Consider the following 15,617-nt stretch of genomic DNA (forward strand, 5'->3'; position numbering starts at 1 on the left):
AATATGAAACCATGGATCCGCATTGGTGATTGGGACTCAGAATGACACAAAAAAAAATATATATATGTATACTCCGTGTTGGCAACAGTAGGTATTTTATGCGTAACTTTTTAAACATCTATGTTATGTAAGATTATGAATGTATGCTTATGTATGTAGAAGAATGATGCAGGGAGGTACATAGCGAGTCAAGATAAAATAAGTCGTTCACGTCATGGTAATAATGTGTATAGTTTTGATGAGAACAAACTTGGTACGCTTAAGTGTGGCGAAATGCCCTTTAGGTGCAAGTTGTTCTTAAAATCTGGCTTCAGCAAACTTGGTACGCTTAAGTGTGGCGAAATGCCCTTTAAGTGCACGTTGTTCTTAATATTAGGTCAACTCGGTCTCTTAAGTGCGGCAAGTCCCTTTAAGTGCGAGTGACGGAATATGTAATTATAGGAAATCGTGACGTGAGCTACTGTTATCTGACAAGAGCAGTAAAACGGTAGATAAGTTAGGTATCTAACAAATATTCCATGTTTCAGTATTTTATCCAGACTCGTGGGGTGCTTGGGGCAAGCACCATGCAGAATGGCCGTGTTGGCAACCCCGATGTTGATTAGTCGATTAGCGCCATCTATGGAACGACGAATGAATGACTAGAAAAATGGAGGGGCCGGGTGACGTTCCGAGGTTATAAAACTGGGCGACACTGGCCGGCGGCCTCCTATTTTTCCGACTGAACTGGACTTGAGCTGTGTCTTTCGTGTAATATTAGATTAATAAATAAAAGAGGTCCAAATTATACTGTTTTCTTACTGAATATTACAATAGTTGTTTACATACCTGTGTCCATAATATTGATTTTCAGCATATTCTGAACAATATTCCTTTTATCTTTAATCTTTTGCACTCCATCAGAATATGCTTTACATCATCTAGGGTGCCACACAAATCACAATTGAGCGAGCATATATACCTACTAATGTTTAAAGAAATGTTTTCTCTCTCTCTATTATTGTAAATACGAAAGAAGCTAAAGCATATGTCTACACCTCTAAAATCTCTACATCGCTGATCACCCGATTGTCCGAATGTAAGATGACCCGTGCTTTGGAGGGCACCTTAATTAGTCGCCTACTATTTATTTAAGTATGTAGACTCAATACTAACCCTGATGAAGTCGGTCACTGATCTCACAACCTACACGAGAGAATAGATTCGACACTAATGACATCCTCAATCGTGAGTAGTTGAAAGAATTTAATGTTTTTTTTTACTTCCATAAACTCCCATTTTAGTGGAGAATTGAAAACTAAAACATGACCTTTATAAAAACGTAGTTACTGGAAACTACCCGTAACGCATATCTATGCGTTACGGGGTTACTGGAAATCTTTCCAGACACAATATTTAAACTAAAAATAAAAAATAAAAAAAAATATTCAAAATAATTATAATAATAATTTAAATATAAATATTATTTTAATGTGTGTATATTTTAATGTTGTAAATGTATGTGTTGGTTTTACCTAAATAAACTTTTTTTATATTATTATTTAAATTATGGGGTTTGGATATTAAAAGAACATTCGGTGTACTACCGAAATTCTCAAATAATTGCCGCTTCCGAATAAATCCCGCTCAGGGACGGTACTGAAAATATCGGCACCCGAAGGACGTAATATACGACCCTGACGACCCGATTACTCTAGTCATAGAGGCGGCCAATCAGCTCGCGACAACAAACGCTTTTTCTTTTAAACTTCTATTTTATTGTGCCCGAAAGGGTCTATGATGTCAAACTCATATGTAACTTACAAGCTTGGACACCATCATAGTATGCAAATAAAGAATATTGAACGCTCCAGAACCCCGATACTGGCCGGCGTGGTCGGCGATTTCCTTCATTTAGCGCTTATCGACTTTAAACATAGCTGGCGAGGAGTAGCTTAACTATACACATCTGAATTAAAACACATAATAACGGGTTCTTACCGCGTTTAAAGTAGGGATATGAGACTCCCGATATTTCGACACTGTTGTTGTTGTTTCTGTTGTTGTTGTTGTTGCTGTTTTGGTTGTTGTTGCTGTTTTGGTTGTTGTTGTTGCGTGATCATGGCACTTGCGCCAGTGTCGAAATATCGGGAGTCTCATATCCCCACTTTAAACGCGGTAAGAACCCGTTATTATGTGTTTTAATTATGATAATAACCGCGTAAACTTAAAACGATGTATACACATCTGTGTATCCCTTCGGGGGTAACGTGTATGTATGTATAAAAAACATACTGGTATGGAGCTTTGCTCGCGTAGTTAATCTTGTCGACGTGACAATTCCACGGGGATCCCATCGTTCATCGCAAAATAAAACAAAAAGTATTTTCACTCCACGTCCCATTTTCATAGTTATCACGTACGTACCACGTACTTCACACGACCCGAAGAACATAATACAGGGTGTTAGTGACAACGTACCCAATATTGAGGGGGATGATTCTGAGTCAATATCCTAATATTGACTCAGAATCCACCTGTGGAATATTCCGTCGCAAAAATATGTACCTAACTGAAAATTATTAGAACAAAAAAACAATAACATTTTCATATGTGTCTACACTCAGCGGGATCCCCTGTCTGGGAGACATAAGAGTGATGCAGAGAATTAGATCTGAATTTGTTCTACTGAATTATCCTGAAAACAGAATTTGTTCCGTTAAAAAAATGGAAATACAAAGTTTTCTAACCGACCTCCAGCCGGCGGGATATTTCCCAAAGTTAAGTCTGATGAAGTATAAATTGGTATTAACTTTTAGATCTGTATTTATTCTGTTCAACAAAACAAAAAAAACTACTTCTGACGTCCTTACTTCAGCTACAATCAAGCTGCAATGAAACCTCCAGTCAGCGGGATATTTTCCAAAGTTAAGTCTGATGAACTAAAAATTGATATTAACTTTTAGATCTGTATTTATTCTGTTCAACAAAACAAAAAAACTACTTCTGACGTCCTTACTTCAGCTACAATCAAGCTGCAATGAAACCTCCAGTCAGCGGACTTTTTCTCTCAATGACAATCTTTTGTAACTTTTACACTAAAATAATATCGTTCAAATTCTATACTTTTTAATTTAAGCACTAGATGTACGAATAGGTAATTTAAGTGAAATTATAGTCGTAAATAGGTAAATTTTTATTAGATTAGTGTAAAAGTTACAAAAGAATGTCATTGAGAGAAAAAGTCCGCTGACTGGAGGTTTCATTGCAGCTTGATTGTAGCTGAAGTAAGGACGTCAGAAGTAGTTTTTTTGTTTTGTTGAACAGAATAAATACAGATCTAAAAGTTAATACCAATTTATACTTCATCAGACTTAACTTTGGGAAATATCCCGCTGGCTGGAGGTCGGTTAGAAAACTTTGTATTTCCGTTTTTTTAACGGAACAAATTCTGTTTTTAGGATAATTCAGTAGAACAAATTCAGATCTAATTCTCTGCATCACTCTTATGTCTCCCAGACAGGGGATCCCGCTGAGTGTAGACACATCATTTTCATGAGTTTTGCGACGGATATTGAATCATAGTCACGGTCTGAATCATCCATCTCTGTTTTCCATACGAGTGTCACTAACACCCGTACGTGCCTGTGCGGATGGTGCTCTGGGTGTAGATTGGTTCAAAGTACATACTTATACATACATTCATAAATAGCATCACGCATGTATAGGTAGGCAGCCTTCCAGCGTTAAGCCGTTGGTCCCGGTTACTACTTACTGATGTAAGTACGTAGTCGTCATATGAGTCATGTCAGGGGCCTATGGCGGCTCAATAATAACCCTGACACCAGGGTTGATGCGGTTGGTAATCCACCTCACAACCCACACGATAGAAGAAGAAGGTAGGCAGCGAACCCCCGAAGATGTAAACAGAAGTATCTAGAGGTATATGAACTCCTCGCCAGCTATATTTAAGTCCCATGTAATAGCGGGCGAGCCTATTCCCACAATGAAACGTAACTAACTTTTATTTTTTTATATAATAAATAAAATTCTTTATTTATTATTTAAAAGTACAATTTTAAATAGATTCCTGCACAAGGGTCTACCCTGTATCGTACAAGCTCTATGATATACGGTCACGAGCATTAATATGTATACACTTTGGTACCATGTCACATTAACTTTTTTGACAAATTGAACTGTAAGTCTCACTAAATGTCAAATATGTTAGTGCGACAGAGTCCTAAAGTGGGTACATTATATTGCTCATGACTGTACATTCAGGTGTCATTATAAAGTAACATTATCACATTTGACAATAATTGTTTTTAATATTCTAATGTCCCACACATTAGAATAAGAAGAATTATTGTTAAAGGCGATGATTATAACCCTATAACCCTGGCTCTCTTGTGTAAGTTGTTTTTCTTGCGTGTTTTGATTGTAAGTTATGTGTTATTCCGTGTTTTGTTTTAAATTTGTTGCTCATGATTGTACATTTTTTTTGCTTAAAGATTATACAAACTTTATCCAAAGTATGAGGAAACATCATTTGTTCAGAATAATTAATTAGCCAACTTGCTTTGCACGTCTCGAAACCTGTTCTAATTTCTAAGTTTGGAATTAGGTTAAGCGGAATAGAGTAGTTCGGCTTATGTTCCGAGGGAAGATTGGCTTGAAATAGGCTAGGTCAGGGGTTCCCAACCTTTTCCCAAACGAGATTACGGAACACACCAAATACCTTATACTGCCACAATTCAACAACCCTTTAACCTCAAATCATGTGATTACGAATCAAAAGTAACCAAAGACATTTTAAGCTGAAGGTTATTAGGGCTGGCTGAGGAAGACCTAAAAGGACGTAAACTAGTGATGTCCTTAGAAAACGTTTAGTGAGATCTACTTCGAACCGGCGTGCGTGTACGAAACGTTTGATGAATGTGGACGAAGCGAGAGAGGTACGTCAGTGTCGAAGCAAACGGAATTTACAGTCTCTGCTTACCCCGGTGGGAAATAGGCGTAAGTTTATATATGTCACATGTTTATTATTTACTTATTTAATGTAATAAATGAAATAGGCTAGTTTCCAACTAGTCAAATCAGTTACTTTTTACTAAAAAAAAAAAAAACTAAACGTCAAAACACAAAATTACTATGGAATTTGTATGAAAAAGCACACTGTGACGTCATATAATAACATGATAAAATGTCGGACTTATTATTACGTTTTTGTTGATTAAAATTCATAAATAAGTTAAATAGCAAAAAGAAAATGTTTTTGGTTAGATTTAGATCTGTCTTTATTTAGCAATCAGAAGTTCATAATTTATCTTCAACCTAGTAAACGACTCAATTGTTTCAGTTTTATCAATTAATTGCTTTAGTTCGATGTTATGAGCTCATTTGGGATTTACCACGAGGCATGGGAGGAGCTCGCCGATGATCGAGACCTGTGGAAGAAGCGAGTGCTCGATGGACGCGACACTATGACCACACCTGGTTTGACACACTGTCGAGCAGGAGAATGAAACGCCATCAAACCAACAACAATCCACCAGTTGGAGACTTCTCCTGCAGAGTGTGCGGTAGAGTTTGCCGCTCTAGGATTGGCTTGCACGGCCATGAAAGAAAGTGCATTTATTCGAGGCAATGACGTCATGAATCGTCTGAAACAGACGTATAAGGCCAATGATGTCCAACATACAATAACTTCACGGTTACCCTGGTGACTTTTCTACGGAACCCCAACTTTTTCCCACTTTAAGAATCGCTGGGCTGAATGACTGGAGTTAAAGAATGCTAATCTAGAAGTAGAAGCCAGTCTAAGATGATTAAAAATCAATCCCATTTATCTTTATGACTGATTTACGATTTTTTTTATTAAGAATTACATAATTCATTTAGGACAACAATAAAAAAAAATATAACGCGACCATAAAGAACGAAACAAATTAAGCGCTTTTAAATACCTTCAACCCTAAAAATACATTGTATTAACACGCAAATGCCAATGTATTCGTACAGGTATGAGAAGACAAAGTAAGTCCTAGTTACCTATCTTTACGGTCGATATCTTTCGGACATAAAATCCGGGAACGTTTGAAATTGCTCTTATTGTCGATATGGCTTTATCGATACGGGAATTACAACTTTATCGGTATTCCATTGTTTCACAAGTGGAGCAATAGTGAGGTAGCGTGTCCACTAGAGGGGAATCGGAGCGTAGGGATTTAGAATTTACCAAATGCTATGAATTGTTGTTTTCGAATTCATGTTTGGATCATAAATGATTATCACGCGCTCAGCGGTGAAGGAAAACATCGTGAGGAAACCCACATTCCCGAGAAATGCATTTTCGGACCTAACCTGTATTGGGCTGACTTTCCCTTCGCGGATAGGAGTCAGACAGGCGACTGCCTGACTGCTTGCTTATGTAAAAATCCGGACCTGTCAAACCGACCCATTAGGGTCGATTAATTCTTTCAAATATTTTTCCTCTCAGACGACGCCCTGAGCCGAGGTTCGCGCCCAACCGGGCTCAAGCCTATTGTCTTAAACGTTGTACCGGGTGAGAGCCTTCAGCGCTCCCCATTTGTCCGGCCAAGTAGTTAATGCCATCTGCGGCAAATTTACAATAAGTCACGTCAAAAAAAAAAAAATATAATAAGCTTTTCCTGTACAAATAGGACGATACAGGACACGCTCTTTACTCAAGACCTATTAGCGATATTGAAAGGATCGATCGTCGACATCGCATCAGGAGGGATCGCTCGAGTGAATACCAAACAAAGGCAGCTCTACTTACGTGGTTCGCTTTACTACGTAACATAAACAGTCTATATACGTCCCACTGCTGGGCACAGACCTCCCCCTAATCAACCATACCCCCTGTATAGAGCATACTCAACCACGGTGCTCCACTGCGGGTTGGCGGAGGTGTTCTACGGCCAGGACCAACAGCTTAACATGCCCTCCAAAGCCTGGAATGTCCTTACCAAATAAAAGACAGTCTCACAAAGTGATATCGACAATGTCCCCATCGGGAATCGAACCCGGACCTTCCGATCGTGAGCCTAACGCTCCAACCACTAGACCATGGAGGCTGTTAGGGAAATTACCTGCTCAATTTTGTAGATTCCAAGTTCATAACCGATTTTAGACTGTATTATACTGCCTGTATCTTCCGTTCGGAGTTGTGAGTCTGCTTGCCCTAAAAGGCAATGCGGGCGTGAACCTACTTATGTACGTAGGTACAATATTTTGGGCTACTACTGGTTAAAAAATCCAGGTAAAAATTTTGGTCGAATTGTCACTTCGATTTGCAATAACATTTTTATCTTTGATTTGGCTGTTTTTATTATTTCAATTAGTGGTCCACTTCCTTAGAAATAGGTAAGAAGTAAAATAAAATAATTATAAAGGATAGCGACAAAATGATGATTTCTAAAGTAAGGTACAAAATGTAGAAATAGGTACAAAATGGGACATATTTCCTAAACCGTCAATAATCGCTGAACATAAGTGGGGTTGTTTCTGGTAGCCAATGAGCCGCTCTATCTATATTTTCATTTTGAACGTGAACCTTTGTGTCACCCTGTATATTAAAAGCGAAAGATCACTCGCTCACTCATCTTACTTTCAGAAAATCAGGTGATCAGCCTGTAATATCCTCCTAACCAAACTAGGGATCACAAAGTGATTTTTGTGTTTTTTGAGAGACTCACTCATTGACTGACTCACTCGTCTCGAAATCTCAGAAACTACAAGTACTAGGAGTGTCAAATTTTGCATGGGGGTTCCTTGTAGGTGCTCCCCTAGGCTTTTGCGAAAATCGACCCTTAAAAGGATAAAAAGGGGTTGCATACTTCGTATGAAGCTTTGTCATTTCTAAAGTTAGAAAAAAATTTCGTGGACGAAGTCGCGGGCGGACCAGTCCATAATATGAGTAAGTCATAACGTTTTCTTCTTTTGAATATTATTATATAAGTATGAAGCTCATAATCCCCGTCTTACGAGAGAAGAGGTCGCATTAAGTCAACCTTTCAAGTCAAGAGTCGCTGCCCTTTAGAAACGGAGCAATAAATACAAAAGTAGGTTATTATTCGGACCTATTTATTATAATGAGTCCGATCTTCGCGAATCCTCGCTCCCCTTTGATACTTATAAGTCCCATCGGACGTAACAGAAGTTCTTGAAATTATACGGTTCGGATCCTTAAGGTCAAATACAGGTCAACATCGCATAATGATAATACGAGTATTATATTGAACTTCATTTATATTATCAGATAAATCGCCACGTTCTTGGGACTAGAAAACGAATCAAATAGACAAGGTCATGAGCAATAACTAACTTGTTAACCAGTTTAGAACCCTGTCGCATTTACATTATTCATATTCAATAAGACAATGGTGCTGATTCGTATAGACACCACCAATGTTTATATTAATTATACCTGTCATTTTCTTATCCGCCAAAAAAGAAAAGGACGGATGATCAACAGCTGTTAATTTTAAAACCAATGAATGAAGAGGCAAGGCAAATTAAATAGGCATTTCGCTGGACGTATGCGACCATTTTGACGTGTGCTGTCAACTTAATTCTATCGGGTTATTGGCCAATATAAAATTTTGAAAGGGTTATTAAGATTTGTGTCTAAACTTAACGTGTATTCCATACATTTTATGCTTGTCCATTACCCGTCGCTTTCCTTTTCGGCGGATAAGAAAATGACAGATAAAACAAATTAAAATTTGATGATGTCTTCAGAAATCAACACCACTGAATTCTATTAACTTGGCAAATAACTAACAACTATCGGCGAAATTGGATGATTTAGGGGTAAATAATCGATTACAGATTAATCGGCAACACTACGAGTACCTTATTTGACAAGTTTGGCTTGGAAAACAATCGATTATTAATCGATATTCAGTCGATTATCGGGCATCACTAAAAGGCAATGAGATATGGAATTAAAGTGTATATATCCATACATATTAAGCTCGTGGCCATACTCGCGGGCAAACACCACATTGCCATTAACTATCAGATAACATTGTAGTCAAGCACAAAACTACTTAATTCCAATAAAAAAACAAAACAATATATAAAAGGAGGACGAACTGAGTGACATATTAATTAGCACTCAGCTGAGTAAAGTTGAAATTTTACTCAGAGCTTCCTTGTAAAATGTAGCTAAAATGTTCCGGGAAATTCACCCGCTATGATGCCACGCGGACAAAAAACTATTACCTAATCTGTGACGTGGATGCACTCGCCGGTATGAGCTAGTATGTTACACTGCTTTTATATTCTCGAAGTCCCTCGGCAATAATCGCATTTCTGAATACAAACGAATGCTAATTTCCATGTTCATCAATTATTACACAAGGTGTAATTTACACTGTAACGAATACTCAGGGGAAAAGGATAACGTATACTGGTATTAGCGAGCGAAATCAAAGATGACCAATTCAGTATTAACGTATAATAAAGAGTAAAAGAAAAAAAAGATAAAGAAGAGGTTAAGAGTCTTTTTGTTATTTTTTTTTTATAATAACAGCCTATATACGTCCCACTGCTGGGCACAGGCCTCCCCTCAATCAACCGGGGGGGGTATGGAGCATACTCCACCACGCTGCTCCACTGCAGGTTGGTGGAGGTGTTCTTACGGCTAATAGCCGGGACCAACGGCTTAACGTGCCCTCCGAAGCACGGAATCATCTTACTTTTCTGGACAATTAGGTGATTCAAGCCTGAAAAGTCCTTACCAAACAAAGGACAGTCTCACAAAGTGATTGTATTGTAAAAGAACACAAAATTATAATAAAGTAAAAAACCTTACTTTACACGCCCGTTGCTATGCGCCATTAATCAACAATTTAGGCTACGGGGGTTGCCAAATCTGACGCGAACTTTTGTGAATCATCCCCCTCAGTATTTCGGTGTCACTAGCACCCATACATACCTGTTATGGCGACCTGTACAGTCATGAGCAATATAATGTACCCACTTTAGGACTCTGTCGCAGCAGTGTTGAGACTTACAGTTCAATTTGTCAAAAAACTTAATATGACATGGTTTCAAAGTATACATATTAGTACTCGTGACCGTGCGTACTTGTACGGGGTGTACGTAAGAGACATCGTAAGGAATACTGAGGGGGATGATTCAGCTCATGATTCTGAATTAATATCTTGGTTTTAATATAGAAAATAGAAAAATATTTATTTCAAAAAAAGAGATTTACAAAAGTAATCTGTTACAAAAAACTGCACGGATATCATCAGTGTCCGAATATCATTGTTGTCTTTGAATAAATAAATAATATTATTTATTATTATTTGGTACTCATCTCTTTTATTTTCTGATTATATATTTTATTTGTAGAGCCGACTAAGGATAACAGATTACGAAGGCGGTATATAAAGCGAAGGTTGATGGTAGGGCTGGCAGAGGAAGACCTAAGGTTTAGTACGATCTACTCTGACCCGGCGTGCGTGTATGAAACGATTGATGAATGTGGAAGAAGAGAAGTGCGTCAGGATCGAAGCAAATGAAATTCCATAGTCTCGAATTAGGCTGCGTTTCCATTGACACGGAGCTGTGCGGAGAAAAGCGGAGATGTGCAGGAATCGACCAATCACCGTGAGGGAGAGAGTGACAGAGCGTCTTCGTTTTTCGCTCTCTCGAACGCTATGATTGATCAAATCCGCACATCTCCGCTCTTCTCCGCCCATCTCCGCGTCAATGTAAATCCGGCCTTACCCTGGTGGGAAATAGGCGTGAGTTTATGTATGTATGTATATATTTTTGTAACCTATAATAAGTTACTTAAAAACCTATCTACTCCATGAAGGGTCAGGAGCGTGTACGTTACCTACCTCTGTACGTTAATGACAATAGATTCGGCCGCTATTAAATGGGACAATCACCTGTGCCAACCCCTTCGAGGATACAGTCGTGATGTTGCGTGTGGTCCGAATAAACCTGTACAACAACCGAGTCCCCGCTTAATACAATTCGCAACATTAAACAACTTACAGTGGGAACTCTATTTCCGGACTTTAACTGTGTAAATTGTGTTTAAACAATTGAAGTTCCAATTAAATTGATTCAATTTATTCGGCTGTGTCTGTGTTGCTTTTGTGACAAGTTTTGCATTGTAACTGTCAGGACAATACATTTTCCTGAATATCTCTTTCGCGTATAATCTACAGCCTCCATGGTCTAGTGGTTAGAGCCAGAGCGTTGGGTTCGATTCCTAATGGGGGCATTGTCTAAATCCCTTTGTAACAACCTTTGTTTGGTAAGAACATTGCAGGTGCAACCCGATCGTCCGAAAAAAGATGATTCTGATTCTGATACTATTTATGATCCAAACACGAATTCAAGAATTCAAACTCATTAAGTCCCGGGCTCTGATTTGACTCTTTTTTTATCTTTTTGACGTGACTTATTGTAGATTTGCCGCAAATGGCTTTACCTACTTGGCCGGACAAATGGGGAGCGCTGAAGGCTCTCACCCGGTATAACGTTTAAGACAACAGGCCTGAGGGTGCCCAGTTGGGCGCGAACCTCGACTCAGGGCGTCGTCCGAGAGGAAGAATATTTGAAAGAATTAATCGCCCTAGTGAGTCGATAGCGATAGCGCTGATTGAGGGACCTGATTTGAACCCAACGAAAACATTAAAACTAAAAACCACCAATTAATGTGAACAATGAAAAACGTGTCGATGAAGAAACTGGAATAAAGAGAAGTAATATAAAACATTCTTCTTCTATCTTGAGGGTTGTGAGGTGGATAACCAACCTCATCAACCCTGGTGTCAGGGTTATTATTGAGCCGCCAAAGGCCCCTGACGTGACTCGTGTAACGACTACGTACATACATCACTAAATACTAACCAGGACCAACGGCTTAACGTGCCTTCCGAAGCACGGTTCATCTTACTTTCGGACATTCAGGTGATCAGCCTACAAGGTCCTAACCAAACTGGATCACAAAGTGTTTTTTGTGATATGCCCCCACCGTGCTTCGAACCCGGGACCTTGGGACGTTCCATTAAAAAATAAAGATACACAGCGCTGTACAGAGTTGCCTTAGTTAAGCTTCTAATAACATGGATAACAGACATAATGCATCTTTTATCTTTATTTTTGGGTGTAAATGATGACCCTTTTTATTACACCCAGGCACAATACATCTTCCACCCATTATCATTCTGATCAAAATAAAGAGAAGCAATACAGGTAGCAATATAATTCTATACATAATCTGATCAAAATATCAAACAACAATTATTTTTATATTTATGCTTCTGTCATTAGATTATATTTTTGAATAATTATAATTATGTACTCGAGTAATAGTCTAACAGCCTCCGTGGTCTAGTGGTTAGAGCGTTAGGCTCACGATCTGGAGGTCCGTGTTCGATTCCCGATGGGGACATTGTCGAAATCACTTCGTGAGACTGTCCTTTGTTTGGTAAGGACTTTTCAGGCTTGAATCACCTGATTGTCCGAAAAAGTAAGTTGATTCCGTGCTTCGGAGGGCACGTTAAGACGTTGCTCCCGGCTATTAGCCGTAAAAACACCTCCACCAACCCGCATTGGAGCAGCGTGGTGGAGTATGCTCCATACCCCCTCCGGTTGATTGAGGGGAGGCCTGTGCCCAGCAGTGGGACGTATATAGGCTGTTTATGTATGTACTCGAGTAATGAGAAAATAGGTAATTATCACGTCCGATTTTTAAAGCGCCACCTGTATTGTTTTTGGAGAACCTAGCCTCGAAAGTCCTTCATTGTAAACTACCCTTATGTAGCTTTGACGATAGTTTGAATTCAAAGTATCGATTTTATTACATACCTACAACGATTTACTTCAAACCTTTAACCCGCTGCTATTTTAGTTTAGATAAGGATGACAAGTTAAGTTTAGTCTATATATCACAGAAATAATGTAGGTAGGCTTTAGTTATTGTCTGGTAATAATTAGAAAATGTATATGGCCGTAAGTCTTCATCAAAATAATTAAATAAATAAATATAATACTGGCCCCGATTCCTGCAGACACCTAATTTTACTTTAAATTATATCTGTCATTGTCTTATCCGCCGAAAAGGAAAGGGACGGATGGCAGCTCTTAATTTTAGGAAGAATGAGTAAATGAATGAATAACCCGGACGAATCAAAAAGTTATCGCTGGTATAATGCAAACCGTTTGACGTGTGCTGTCAACTTAATTCTGTCGGGTTATTGGCCAATGTAAACATTTTTAGACGGTTGTTTTAGATTTGTGCTTAAAATTCCTTTTCGGTGGATAAGAAAATGACAGATATAACTTAAAATAAAATTAGATGGTATTTACAGGAATTAGCACCACTGTCGGCCGGTTTTAACGATATTCCCGGAATGATAATCAGTATAGAACGCATTATGTATTATCTTCTTTATAAAGTGTTGTCACAGAATAATAGTGCAGAAAGGTGACTCTTCGTCCCGCACCGCGTGTGTGTGTCTCTGCTTGGTTTAGGCCCGTGCTGAGATTCGAACCTGTTACCTCACAGTGGGAGTCAAGCGTTTTTACAACCGGGCTACCACAACTCTTATTATTGTCGTATTCATTTTATAAATTATAAAAGAAAAAATTAAACATTCTATTGGATATTGCCCTGTGGTAATGTGAATAATTGACGCGAGCAACTGTTCAACCCAGCATGTGCGACTTCAAACGTTCGCTAACTGTAAAAATATATGTGCTATGGTTCAAAATCGAAAAGGTTCTGTGAAACGAACAAGAGAAGCATGAATATTGATATGGGAGCGACCATAAATGCCACTGTATTTTTGTAGGTATGTTAGGAATGTTTTTACGTTGCTCCCGACCGCTGGGACGGGCAAATTAGCGTTATCCATTCTCTGTGACACGGGCATAGGGCAGAGAAAGTTATGGTAGTTTTATTTTATTTATACCGGTAGCCGGTTGATTTAATATAGAATATTCTTCTTCTTTCATGTTGGTTGTGAAGTCAATGAGGGGATTTGAAAAGGTCACATAAAAGCAGTACATCTAGAGAGCAATATTGCCAATTGATTGACATAGGGTAGTTTCCAACTGATCAAATCAGTTTACTTTTTTCTAAACGTCAAAACACGAAATTACTATGGAATTTTAATGATAAAGCAGCTTGTGACGTCATAGAAAAAGTGTCAAAATGTCGCTTATTATTACATTTTTATTTATTAAAATTCATAAATAAGTTAAATTGAAAAAAGAAATCCTTTTTGTCACCTTTACATCTTCTCTTCAGAATTTTATTATTTATCTTTGACGTAGGAAGCTACCCACTTGCGCCTATAAAAATAATTGTGCAATGCATAGACCTCGTATAAGGCCGGGTTTCCAATGATGCGGAGATGGGCGGAGAAGAGCGGAGATGTGCGGATTTGGCCTATTACAGCGTTCGAGAGAGCTAAAAAGGAAGACGCTCTGTCACTCTACTGGCTGGTCGATTCCTGCATCTCCGCTCATCTCCGCACAGCTCCGCAATCCGTTTGACGTGCTATATACTTAAATCTGTCGAATTATTGGCCGATGTAAAATTTTTAGACGGTTGTTTTAGATTTCTGCTTAAAATTGACGTGTATTCCATAAATTTTAAGCCTGTCGATTACCCGTCTCTTTCTTTTTCAACGGATAAGAAAATGACAGGTATAACTTAAAATAAAATTAGATGGCGTCTGCAGGAATTAGCACCACTAAGTAGATAACTTTCGATTAGGATTTTTTTCACAAATTGGTAATACAGCCATTAAAAAGTTACCCCTTCTGGTTTATTTACAGGTGGAAATAAAACCATAGATCAGCGATATCTAATATGGGTTTCGTAGAAAAGTGACCTGGAAACTTACAGACAACAACAGTAACTGTCAGTAGTATTCAGAGGCGGAGGACAAGAGTCCTAGTACGGCTTTGACATTGACTACTCTGGGCGCCATCCCACTCGCGTCAGCGTACTGCGGGGCGGAAGGCAAGAAGGAATCCACTGCCCTATTTTTCCCTAAAAAATAGCATGGAGAATGCTACACCGACAAAAGGGTGGCTCTTAAATTAGTGATGATGTGAAAAGTGGCTACGGTTATGCGACATAATTATTTTCGGATTTACATAATTATTAATTACACTGTCTTTGATTTGTAATCACTAATCATTTAATTTAATTCCCTCTACACCGCCGGCGATAGAGACAGAAAAGATTGTACGAGAGAAAGTGAGGACGTCACGACCCTCAACACGCAATTAATCCAATTAAAAAGTATCTGGTTAGTCTTGCATTATCATAAAAGTTTGGAACCTCAACATGAAGATTTTTTTTTTCTTGATTTAAACTACAATCAGTCCTCTAGACTATAAGCAGTTTCGTTGAGTGGGTAAGTGACGTGTCAGGAGCTACAACCAGTGTCACAGCCTCCCACTTTATACGACATGGCTTCTCTTCAGTGGTTTCACCACATTTACGAGGTCTATAAGCTCTGATGCGAGGGGATTCGGATGATCGGCTAGTCGCTCTAGATGTTTCTTTTGGTGATTTTGGTGATACGCATGAAGGTTGACGAAAGTTAAAGAAAGTATAG

The 15,617-nt window shown here is 38.6% G+C and overlaps 1 protein-coding gene across 1 annotated transcript in view; it reads right to left on the minus strand.

Annotated features, from left to right (window-relative positions):
• LOC126371220 (exostosin-2) overlaps positions 1-15,617 on the minus strand; it is a 42,088-nt gene that overhangs the window by 24,236 nt on the left and 2,235 nt on the right. The window lies entirely within an intron of this gene.

This window comes from Pectinophora gossypiella, chromosome 12 (assembly GCF_024362695.1).
Source record: "Pectinophora gossypiella chromosome 12, ilPecGoss1.1, whole genome shotgun sequence".
Lineage (NCBI taxonomy): Eukaryota > Metazoa > Arthropoda > Insecta > Lepidoptera > Gelechiidae > Pectinophora > Pectinophora gossypiella.